Consider the following 13,899-nt stretch of genomic DNA (forward strand, 5'->3'; position numbering starts at 1 on the left):
TAAAAAATCATTTTTGTCCAAACCATCTTTATAAATATTTTGACTAGGATCAAGAGGAATATTCACAAGCTTATAGCCTAACATCCCATACTCATGTAAAAAATCCAAAGTATGTCTCCTTTCAGAAAAACACACACCTCCTTCAATATCAATAACTTCTATGTGAAAAAATATTTCAATTGTCCTAAGTCTTTAATTAAAAAAAAAGAGATTATAGAAAACTTTTAACATTTTCATTTTTAGCAATATTATCACCTGTTAGTCTTATATCATCCACATAAACTAGTGAACAACAGTTGAAACATTTTTAATTCAAAGAAACAATGAGAAATCATTTATACTCTGTTTAAAGCCAAAATCAGATAAGGAATTACATAATTTTTCTTTCCATTTACAAGGGGCTTGTTTCAGACCATATAAAGATTTTTGTAACTTGAAAACACGTTTATCCCCCTTTTTATGATAGCCTTGAGGCAATGTCATATAGAAATGCTCGTCAAAACTACCATACAAAAAAGCATTGTTAATGTCCAATTGAAACAAACCCCAACTATTATTAATGGCAATAGAAATAACATGTCTAACCGTGACCAACGTGTTGGATTAGGTGTCTAAGCCTATAAATATAATTGGTATGTACTTGAATTGATAGTGGCATTGTCCTTTTGGGTTGCCTTCACATTTGCAACTAGACATGATGATTAATTAAGGAAGAGGAAGAATTTATTAATTTGATTAACAAATTGGAATATATGATTTATTAATATGTTATGGAAATAATAAATTAATTAGTAATCATGGTATTAATTAATATTTAATCAAAAAGTAATTTGGAATTAATTTTGGGATTAAAGGAATTAATTGAAAGTGCAGGGACTAAAATTGCAATTGTTCAATAGTTGAGAAAAAGGGTTCAGAACCTTCCTAGGGAAGGTGCTGGACGAAACTGTTGATATATGTATGATTATTATAGAATTTATAGAATATCTATCATATATGGATAATCACAGGAGGTGGATAATTACCATATTTGAGATTAGGGTTATCCATAGCATCCTTGGTGCACTATAAATAAAGTCCTTAACCATAAGAATTTCAGCCACTCTTGGGAAAAAGCAAGAACCGAAAATTTGAACTCCTCCTATTCTCTCATATCATTCTCTTGCATTATGTGTTTGTGAGCCATTAGAGGTGTTACACTTGTGACACTAAGTTCTTAAGCTTCAAGATCTGCAAGGGAATCATTGGTACTACAATATAATAATCAAGGTATGTAACCAAACCCTAGTTTTATATAGATTTCAAAATTTGTAGTTGCTTCTTAGGGTTTCTCCATTTGTGTTCAAATTTTCATGTTCAATTAGAGAAAATCTAGATCCAAAGTATTAGGATTGCATGCACACATAGGAATTGTTGTTATGCTCAAAACCAATCAGTGGTATTAGAGCCTAGGATTAGCTTTCTGTTGAGTATGATGTAATTGTGAATCGTTCAAAGGAAAAGGGAACAAAATCGGCATTCTGTTCATCGAACTTGTCGAGTTGGTCTTTAAACTCGACGAGTAGACATGCAACTCGACGTGGTCGTTGCCCAACTTGACGAGTTACACTGTCAGATCCAAAAATTTTGGTTTTGATAATTGTCTCATGGATTGATTAGGATAATCACCTTAAATTCGTTTTGATTGTTTAAAACTAGATATTTTAATCAGTAATTTTGTATCCTTATCCTGAATTCATAATTGGGTAAAAGTTTTAGATAAAGATAAAAATTAATTTGTTAATTTAATTATTAGAAATTTAACCTAGTAATTCTGAAAAGTTTTAAAAATACGTCATTGGTTTTAAAGTTTAAAATTTAAATTAAATAGTTTAATTTTGAAATTTTTTAAATTTAAGAACTGTAGTATTTTAAAAGTTTAAAATACACTCATATATATATATATATATATATATATATATATATATATATATATATATATATATATATATAAGAAAAGTCAGTCTTACCATTAGTAAGCCTGATTCGCGAAGTTAGTATATAAGGGGAGTTTAAGGAAGTGTGACATATAAAATGACCGTCATTGGGTATCCACTCTTATCCGCTCTTCTCTTAACTAATGGAGGGTCGTTAACCGAACAAGTTTGATAGGATACTAAACTCTCATTAATAAGTATAATGATATATATATATATATATATATATATATATATATATATATATATATATATATATATATAAAGTAACTACACGTGTCTATAAAATCTCACTCTTAGTTACTTTAGAAAAAAAATGTGAATTTGATGCTAACTCATGAAATGGCATAGTGCACCTTATTGGTCGTTAGTGGAGTGTGTGTGGTTAACCGGCACACTAATGTGGGACTAATATTGTTGGCAATGGGTGTTTCGTAAATTATTATTGATTAATGGAGCGTGTATGGTTAACCGTCACATTAATTATATGATAAATGACATAGAGAATACCAAGGTCATTTGTATTGCTATTCACATCTCGTTTGTGATCCTCGGCATCCTAGTCACAAAGTGAGAGCATAATAAAGATTAAACAGACCATTGAATAGTTCAAAAAATCTCAAAAGATCTAGGAATTTTATAAGATTGAAATTGGTAAATGTTTTTACCTATCTAAAATAGATTCAAATTTGATTATGGCATCCCTCTTTAGAATTCGAATAAAAAATATGGATCCTAGACTTGATTTAAATTTTGGGTTAATAATTAAGGACTAAAATCAACTAACTTGAATTCTCTTTTCTCCCTTTATAGATGTCGAGTCAAGACAACAATGGTTCTCCTCGTTCTTCTAGAAATGTTTTTCCCTTTTCCGAAGGTGATCTTCCACACGTTGATCAAGGTGAAAGAATTTTCCCTTTTTCAAGCAATGGTGGAACTAGAAATCATGTTTCTCCAACTATTCCTCCACCTCCTCCAGTAATTCTCACTGAGCCAAATTTTTTTCAAGCTGAAAAATACGAAGTCACTCAAACCCTATTGGCTAGTAAACATCAAGATGGAAAGTTTGTGTCTGCGCATGTTCTGAAAATGAAATTGCACATTGACAGATTGGGGATGTTGGGTATCGTTTTCCCAAGGGAGTTGACCATTGATTTGGTTCTACTTTTGCTTCCTGACTTATATAGTCACTTCATTAAAGACTTCTATGAGAGGGACGATGATGTGACCCTAATTGATCTGACACATATGTTAATTGCTACTGAAGCAAGAATGATTACGAGCACAAATCAAGCAAATATGTTTAAAGGATCTGTCTCCCAAGTTTCCACGAATATTTAAAATGGAAATATTGGTAGTCCGGAAAAGATTTATCTTCCCAATGGAAAGGGATCGACCAAGGTCAAACCGTTTGACCATATGGTAAAGAGAATGGCTAATCTTGAGATAGTCCCACGTGTTATTCCTGAAAAGTCCATATGTTTCTATTGCCAATTGAAAGGGAATTGGATACAAAGCCGCCTAGATTACCTGAAAGATCTCATAGATAGTAAAGTCAAGTGGTATGACTCTACTTCCGGTACATCCACTATCTAACTCTATTTTATTAAGTTCCTATTCATATATTCTTAACACATGATGTGATAGTCACATTTTCATGTTTTTGCAGGATCTAAGAGAAAGAAGGAAGCTTGAGAAGAGTAAGCTAAATCTGATCATGAGAGATGGATTTCAGTCGCATGGTTCGATGATCAGATTTTGGAATCTGTTGCATAGGAGTTATGATAGATTAATAGATTGTTTAGGAAATATCTAAAAACATAGTTTCATATTTTTGCATTGTAAGGACAAATTTTTCCGCATATTATCAATAATGTGAATTTTTGATTTATGTACTTTGTATTTCCTTGCACTGATATCTATGAAAATTGGTGGTTATATTTCTATTATTAGCAATGTTAAAAGTGGATTTGATTCTTGGTTATGTTATTTGTGGAACTGTCATAATCAAGCAAGTGAAAAGGAATTCTCATCACCCAAGTTTTAATTGGATAGAAACTTGGAGTCATACAATTCGTTTTGTGTGATGTATGAGAATCTTGATCATTGGAAGATCATGATTAAGTTGTTGATCACACGTTTATGTGAGTCAAGTGAAGAACAAAAGGATCTAGTACACATTGATGTGTACTATTTAGATCCACCACAAAGAACGACAACTCTATTCGTCATGGTTTACCGATGTTTCAGTGAACATGGTTGTGTTTATAAGATTAAGCGGAATTTTAACACTTGAAAAGTTTTTCAAGTGTAATAGAACGAATAAGAAGAATCTATTAGGCATAGAGATAAAGGTTTCTCCAATCTGAAATAAATGAGGGTACTTTAGTATCACATTTTATGATCATCTTAATGATTATGGAACCATGTCACAAACTGATCCTCGAAGAACATCTTAGTATAACTGTTTGACTAAGAACAGGAAACGAATATTGTTGAAATGGTTCAATCGAGAGATGAGTCATACTTGGGTGTCAATCAAGTTTTAGAGTTATACTCTAGTAACTACAAATCGTATCTTAAAGCTTATTTCAAACTAAGTAGTTTTATTACACCTCATAAAATATGGAGTAGAAATGTTTTCTTACTCTAGCTCATTTGGAATTGGTAGTTGTGATGTTTTGGCAAAAAACAAAGGATGAACTAAAACCAATTAAACAAAGTGTTTTCTTGCAAGAATACACACTAACTTTTGCATATTTGTTTTGTTTGTCAAGGAATGCTCCTTGAGAGATAAAACATATATATGTCAAGAAGTCATTGGGAGCCTTATTGATCTTGAAAAGTTTCAGGAATCAATTGAGAATATACTTTTTAGTTATCACAAGCACACGACTTAAGGTTGATAACCTATCTGTTAAGTTGACACATTCTTTTTATTGTGCATCTTCCAGTTGTATTGGCAATGCTTATGAATTCTATGGTTCTCATGTGAGTCAAAAACGCAGAGCACGTTGGTCAATAATAGTACATTGGTTAATGGAAGTGAACTACTTAACAACATGAAAGCACTGGTAGGCCGTTGTGCTACCTGAGGGAAAGAAATTAAGAACAAGCAAGTTCAGTCCATGAAAGGAAAACCCTAAAATTGATTTTGGTTTTGTCCTCTACCTTATCTTATGACTGTAGGTTGGAATTGAAAAATTCACATGGATAGGAACACATACACCATAAAATCTAGGTGGAAAAACGTTTCGCTCTAATTCATGACAAATATTATGATGAAACACTCTAGCTAGTAGATTTTAAGGATATGATAAATATCATTATGATTAGTGGTTGTGATAATTGCATTCTCAATTTCGCAATATGATTACGACATCCTTTTTCATTGTTCGAGTTGTGAGAAATGGCAAAAAATAGTTTGAATGTTCAGGACTTATAACTATAAGTTATGAAAAGCTTTAAACACACACACACATATGCTATCTAAGGAAGGTGTATGAGCTTGAGAAGTCTAGTTTCTTATCGAAGCATTACGTATAAAAAATCTGCATTCTAGTAAGAAAGTAAAAAGTATTGATTTTTGTAAATCCAGTTGATTTCTGGATACATGTCAAAGCTAGTGAGAGCATAATTGTTATGCAGATAGAAGCATAAGTGTTATGCTAGTAGAAGCGTAGTTGTGATGCTAAGTGTTGCAAGTTGGCAATACTATTTATTCGAAACAAGATTTTCAAGTTGCAAGTTGTAGAGTTTGGAAGTTGTTTCATTATAATTAAGGATTAGGGGAGAGGACACTCATACTTCATTTCAAAACTAAAAGTTTATATTGAAGGATTTTAATGGAACTTAGTTGTGAACATATATGAATGTCATGTTGAAGTGATTCAACATAGGAAATTCAATATATGGAAATGTTATAGCCAGAGACTGATCAAGTATCATGTATTTATGTAAGACATTATGTATCGAATGTCATATGCTTCAGATATTGGATTGATTATATATGCTATAATATTCACTTGTTCTGATTTTCCAAGTGCCTAGGGCATTAAGAGGCAAAAGGATCAGAACTGGATATGACTAGAGCTGTTAAACAACTGTTAAAGGACAATCTGAGGTTCGCTAAAGATTAGTTGTTTGTGGAAAGTTAGAAGTATAGTATTTGGACACACCACATTGACATAATTCTGAATAGAGGTGAATCTTGTTCGGAATTGATGGTCATATGGTAATATGGAAATATTTCCATAATGGGAGTTGGTTATTGAAATCTACATGTGAGTTAGAAACCTTAATGCAAGGAAGGTGTTCAAGGAGTTACCTTGAATTTGATACTTCATCAATATGAAATTGTTTTAGTAACAAAGTTTCAATGGAGCATTTTGTGACATCGTTGGCTAAGTCTCAGTGATTTTGACGCCACATCACCACAAAAGGATATTGCATGCAAGGTTAGACTCTAACACATTTAGTGCTGACAAAAATTTGGAATTCTTACACTTGTAATAAGGATTTGGAATTGTGATATGAGCATCATATGAATTATTCCCAATTGACATGCTCACAAAGGAGGGGCCATATAGATACATAGTATGCATGTTTACAACATGGCATGACTGATGTTTAATTCAAAGCGTTTAGTTGACTAATCGAAACATTATACAATTACTAAAGTCTAATTAATATGGTGATTAAATAATAAGTGTTTTATTTATATTCAATAGTTTTGAGACCAAAGTTATTTAGGTTATTATTGTGTTTCACTTCGTATGTTTTACTTCCCAAATAACTAGATTATTAAAAACTCCATAGTAGATCGTACTTTTGGATGTAAGTAGAGAATTAAGATTGTCATGAATCAGACTGTAGATTATCTAAGGGATTAGACATAGCAATGGTTTGTTGTAGTATTCATGAGTACTTTTGAAATGGGGATTTAAGTATTGGATAAACCCACGCTCAGAGAATTAATTCATGGATTTTATCGCGAGTAATTTTGAGACGATAATATCTTATATTCTTGAAACGGAGATATATGAGTTGTTTTTACAAGTCAGTTATGCATTGATAATACGTAAACGCATCAGTAACTTGACGTTATAAAACATATTGTTGTACATGATTTGATGTGTAAATCATACAAGCAAATAATTCGAAGTTTATCCGTTCCTTTTTCCCTAACGGGAAAAGCAATATATATGGTCCCCTAGATGATTTGATGATGACATCTAAAGAACTTGGCCAAGCCTGGACTGAATTGACGTGTTCAATTAGTAGTCTGATATCAGTCGTCATAAATCAGATATCGGTAAACAAATCTTGGATAGAGAGACTGATTATAATGCATATATCATGTCCACACGATTTCTTGTAGAACGGAGGAGTATTTGATCACTTATCTTAGGACATGTAACTGACTAGGTCAGAGTTCAACAAAAGCTTTGAGAGCTATGATTGCTTGTCGGTTTTTGAAGTCATACTTGCAACTATATTTATTAGACTTATCCAAGTGGGAGACTGTTGGATTAGGTGTCTAAGCATCTAACTATAATTGGTATGTACTTGAATTGATAGTGGCGTGATCCTTTTGGGTTGCCTTCACACTTGCAACTAGACAGTATGATTAATTGAGGAAAAGGAAGAATTTATTAATCTGATTAATAAATTGGAATAAGTGATTTATTAATATGTTATGGAAATAATATATTAATTATTAATCATATTATTATTTAATATTCAATCAAAAATTAATTTTAGGATTAAAGGAATTAATTGAAAGTGTAGGGACTAAAAGTGCAATTGTTCAATAGTTTAGCAAAAGGGTCTAGAACCTTCCTAGGGAAGGTGGTGGGCGAAATTGATGATATATGTATGATTATTCTAGAATTTCTAGAATATGTTATCATATATGGACAACCAAAGGAGGTGGATAATTACTATATTTAAGATTAGGGTTATCCATAGCATCCTCGGTGCACTATAAATAAAGTCCTTAACCGTAATAATTCCGATTATACCCTTTAGGAACAAGTCTTGTTCTATATCTATCAAACTCTCCATTAGATTTGTATTTTATCTTATAAATCCACCTACATCCTATTGGTTTTCTTTCCCTAAGCAAATCAGTTATATCCCAAGTATTATTTTCGTAAAGGGCCTTTATCTCATCATACCTTTCCTTGATCTAGTTTGAATCAGGACAAGCATCAAGATAAGATTGAGATTCTAAGGTTTTATTAAATTTTAAATAAAACATTTGTTTTCTTTATTTAAGCATGAGTAATTTATAGTTTTTCAATACTACGTGTTTATATTCCTTCAGTGACATAATCAATAAATTTTGTATGAATTTTGGAGTCCTATGAGGTGTAGGGGTCTTATTAGAGTAACCAAAAGAAGGAACTACAGAAGAACGACTACTTTTCTCAATTTTGATTGGATGAAGTGATGTCATCCTCACCAAACTAAGACACGTATAAAGGATCATCCTGAGTAGTATCTAAATGAGTAGTATCTGTAGTATGAAAAAAATGATTTATTTGATCCATCAGTTTGATGGGTTACACCAAAATCATCAATATTAGAAGTGTTAATCATAGATTCAGGAAGAAGAGACTCATCATAGGAAGAAAAAGATGTATGGACATGGATTTAAGTTGACCAGAAATAAAAAAAAATAGTAGAGCTTTGATTCTTCATTTTACGAGAAAATACATTCTTATAAAGCTTTACATCCCAGGAAAAGAAAGGCAAACCATATTCAAAAAATAGAGACCTAGAAACATTTAAAATGTGCATATGTCTTCTCTTCACAACTGTATTTTGTTGTTGAGTATATGCACAAGAAGATTGATGAACAACACCTTTAGTGTCAAAAAGATTTTTAACTTTATTATTAACAAATTCAGTTCCAATGTCAGATCTTATAATATTAACTTTAACAGAAAATTGATTTTCCATAAGATTAAGAAAGGATAAAATACATGAAAAAACTTCCTCTTTTGATTTAATACGATAAACCCATGTTCCCCTAGAAAAGTCATCTACAATAGTCAGAAAAAATATAAAACCCCAAACTGAAGTTACTCTGTATGGACCCCAGACATCAAAACGAATTAAGTCACCAATGTTTTTAAATATATGAACACTAATAATGAATGAATCTCTAGTTTATTTGGCTTTGTGACATATTTCACAAGGAGGAACGGACTTATTACTGAAATTTAGCGTATCTTTTAAAACATTTAAGGCTTGCTCAGTAGGATCACCAAGCCTACTATGACAAGCTAATTTTGATACAAAGCATTTTATAACACTAGAATTACAGGAGGGATTTTCTAAGGGAGAACTGGATAGACAGTAGAATCCCCCTTCCTCATTACTAATCACCATGGACTATGCATCCTGCACCAGAAACTGATGATTATAAACCCTAAGTTGTCGAAAGAGAAAAACCTCGCAGATAGGGTTTCGAGGAGTACAAACAATAAATCGCTTCTCCTAGGGTTCATTCCCAATCAAGTTATTTCATATACAGACATGTTCTCGAGAACGAGTTAATCAGACCTCGATCCGTTCTCATAAAGGGTTAATCAAACACCTAGTCAGCGATTAAGGGGCTCTTGGATTTACGACAGATGAGTTGTGAACTCGACTATCCAGATCCCTTTAGATATACGAAGATCTTTGGTAGATATGCACAAGTAACACGAGACTCACAGTACCAAAGAACTTACAGAAACAATATATTGAATTAACAAGACTTAACAAGGAAACCCAAGGTATGACACAATCGGTATCAAAACAACAAGGAATCTAGTGAGATAAGATTAAACGAAGTGGAACAAAAAGACAAAGGAACTAAGAACACAAACCTTCACCGAGGCTAGTCGTAGGACGTCTTAGAACTTCAATCGAATTACCTATGGCCTTAATACCATGAAGAAAATAACAAGCATAATAATTCCCAACATGAACAACCTATTTCATTAATAGATTAGTTTGTTTGACATGAACTTACAAGAGTTCGTTTGACTTGAACTTACAAGAGAAACCGCATTATAGATTCATACACTACTCTCCAAAACATCACTCAATAACAAGATTTACAAAGAAGACGATTAAACAGCTCAGATATGAAACTCTAACGTTACAGAGGATGAACAAGAAAACGGAGAGCATATCAAACATTTCCACACTCATTTACATACACAAATTGCACCATTAATCAATATAAACTAACAAGATGAAACATGGAAGAATCCGCAAGCATAAATATATAAATACACCTGCAACCTTCAAGAATAACAAAATATACACAATATACCAAATATAGAAAATATAAACATTGAATCAGTTATAAGTCAAATATAGTTTCACTAATATTACACATATTATTTTAACAGAAATAATAATAAGAATCGTATTTGGTTAGTAATACAAAATATGCACAAATAGGTTTGGACGAATGGTTGATTATGTATATGTGTGATAATTCTCAATATGATTTGCATCAAGACACGTAGATAAATGAGTTTGAGTTGAGTTTTTTTGACCCACTAACACATTTATTATACAAGTAATGTTAGGTTTGCAAATAAGTTCGTTGGTTGATCCATGAACCTATATATTTTATCAGATTAAGCAAAAATTTTAAAAAAATATATCAATTAAATGAGAAAATAAGACTAATAATTAAATATGTGATATTTAGACTTTTTTCCATTAACCCACAAACTTGATTCTAAGTTATAACCCAATAAATATGTGATATTTTGACTTTTTTCCATTAACCCACAAATTTGATCCAAGAACCTGAATAACTCATCAACCTGCAAACTCATATAATTAAACGGGTTATATGGATTGACATGTTTATAGCTAATCTGAGTTAGGATTGAACAAGACGATACACATATTTATATGGATTGTGTCGAAGTTAAACTTTTATGACGCACCAACCCGTCAACCCGCAACCGCTAACCCAAACGCTACATGATTATCATCTTTACTTACGTGCACGAGTTCATAGGACGGTGATGAATGTAGATGAAGTCAGATTTTCAACTGCTTTGCTGTTTACTGTTCAAAAATGGGGAAAGTTATAAAAACACCCAAATGATAGATGAAAAACACCTATTGCTCTACAATGAAGATTTTGTTAAAATCTACTCCAAAAAGGGGAATTTTCCCCATGAATTTCTCATGCAAAGTTATGTGGTGTCTTCATGAAAATATGTACCAGCATATTTTAGTTTTCATTCGTTTCGGGTAATGTAATTTTGTCATTTTTAGGTAATATCTATGTTGGGTTCTTTGAAATTTGTTCACTCTTTTGTATCCAAGTGTTGTAATGTACCACAAGTTAATGCTTAAATCAATTGTGATAACGAAGTTTTAGCAAAATTATACCAAATTAAGCGAGATCGTTGTGTTGTGTAAACAAAAATAAATTACTTAAAATAAGAATTGCCGACTTTTCTTAATTTAAAAAAAAAAAAAAAGAAAAAAAAACATTTTTCTCAAAACATTTTTTATATCGAAACAAATATAATCGAGGAATACCAAACGCATCAAAAATTTCTTAATATTTATCATGTATTTTTATTCAGAAAAATCTGAATAAATGTGAAAAAGGTTATCAAAGTTTATTATGCAAAATGCTTCATTTTCCATGCATTTTTATTTGATTCAACAGGTTTAATTTAACCGGTTCAACCGGATTTTTGTAAAAACCGGTCGGTTCAACAATAAACATAAAACCAATAATAGTTTAACCGTTTTCATTTCTGGTTTCCGGTTCGACAGACTGGTTCAAATTGATTTTTAAAACATTACATTTTTGTAAATCAGAAACGGACATTTACAAAATCTGTATTTAATGCAACTCTAATTCAATTTCGTGATTATTAAATATACTTTAATATTCACTTATTCTTATTATCATTTGCAACCTTTTATAAATAACTAAGGATTTCATAAATGGGTAGATTACAAAACAAACAGGCTAGGAGCAAGATTATAAAACTCGTTACTCGGATACCTGTTCGGCCAACTACCGAGTAGCGAGTATTCGGATTTGGAAATTTGTGTAGAAATTTTTTTAGGAAAATTATATATATATTTCAAAATCATAAGTTGATTGAAATATATAACAAAATTCGATACATGTGAATATACAAAAAATGAAAAACACATAATGGCCTCACTTCGTGAATAATTACGGAAAATTAAGATATATATGTAGTAATAATCACATGTGTGTGTTAAATAATAAATCATTAAGTATATTATACATATTAATCACCGATTTGACCGAATTTCACAACACTACTCAGTTCGTAAGGGGCTGATCGGGGAGTACTCGAGATTAGGTAACTCGTCTCGGCAAGGGGGGGGGGGGGGGGAGGTAGCGAGTACTCGGAGGAGTAATCGGCCAACTCGACGAGTTTTACAACACTAGCTAGGAGTGAGCATGAGTACCATCACTACTAGAAAATAACAAATAGAAGACACCATATATAATACAAAAATAACTAGTTCCATATCCTAATGGGAAATAGGATACATGATATCAAATAACCGTATTCTATTAGGTGTATCCTATGTCAAATATAAATTACAAAGAAATAGGATACGATAATAATAGTAGATGTATTCTATTTAGTGTATTCTATTTAAGATATAGAATACACTAACAAAATCGGCCGTATTCTATTTGGTGTATTTTATTTGGTTTAGATTAAATCAAACGCCCTTTACCTAATAAACCGTATTTAATTCCTATTTATCTAAAAAATCTTATTTAATAAACCCATGTTTATCTAAAAATCTTACTTAATCCCTAGCCGTAACATTTTGTTTTCTTAAATCAAATCGACAACCTATTTGCTTAATTGAGAATCAAATCGACGACCTACTTGGTTAGTTGAGGTATGTTTTTTTTTTATTTTCCTTTAATAATATTTATATAATCATTTATCACTCAAATTAGTTTTCTTTTAGTTAGTAATTGATATTATATGTTTGTTTGTTAATTTGATCGTAGTTTTTATATATTGGCCTAGATTTTAGGTTTTCCTCTAAAGATAATAGTTCAAATTTCGAAATAATCCCATATATATATATATATATATATATATATATATATATATATATATATATATATATATATATATATATATATATATATATATATATGAATCAACCTGAAAAAATTAAACCATGAAATTCGTGTTGGCTTCTAATGACATAGGGGATATGATCTTTGATTTTAGGATGTTTGCTTTTGAAATTTTTTATAAACAAAATTAAACTTACAAAAACTTAAAATTATCTACATTTAAAAGATGTATCCAATTAAAAGTAATAAAAAAAACAATCTACAAAACTTAAAGATTAAAATCATGGAAGTTTGAAAAATTATATTAAGCCAAGAAAAAAAGATAAAAATGTTATGAATTATTATTTAGTGAATGACTATTGGATTCTCCATATTCCCCCATTACTCTCCATAATTAGTGAGCATTATAGCAAACATTATTATGAGTTTTATGAGTGTAGTTATGCACCATCATAATGTGCATTCATATCATACATGACCTTTCATCTTCTTTGTCTAGTATAAATAGTGAATATTATGTATTATAAAGTTTTGATGATTTCATCACAAATATTGGAATAAAAGTTCTTTTTATTTTCATGTCTTCCTTTATCTATAATGTATCTTGTTATTTGATCATATTTTATAACAGGTTATCAGCACGACTCTACCATAGAGCTCTAACTCTTTATCGCTCTTATTATTTATTTTCAGGTATGTATTTTTGATAAGTTTACATGTATAATGCTTAAAAATTATTTTATGAAATTTATTAACTAACAATTCTTAAACATACAAGTCTTTATTTTGATTAGT

Source organism: Lactuca sativa, chromosome 5, assembly GCF_002870075.4.
Source record: "Lactuca sativa cultivar Salinas chromosome 5, Lsat_Salinas_v11, whole genome shotgun sequence".
NCBI lineage: Eukaryota > Viridiplantae > Streptophyta > Magnoliopsida > Asterales > Asteraceae > Lactuca > Lactuca sativa.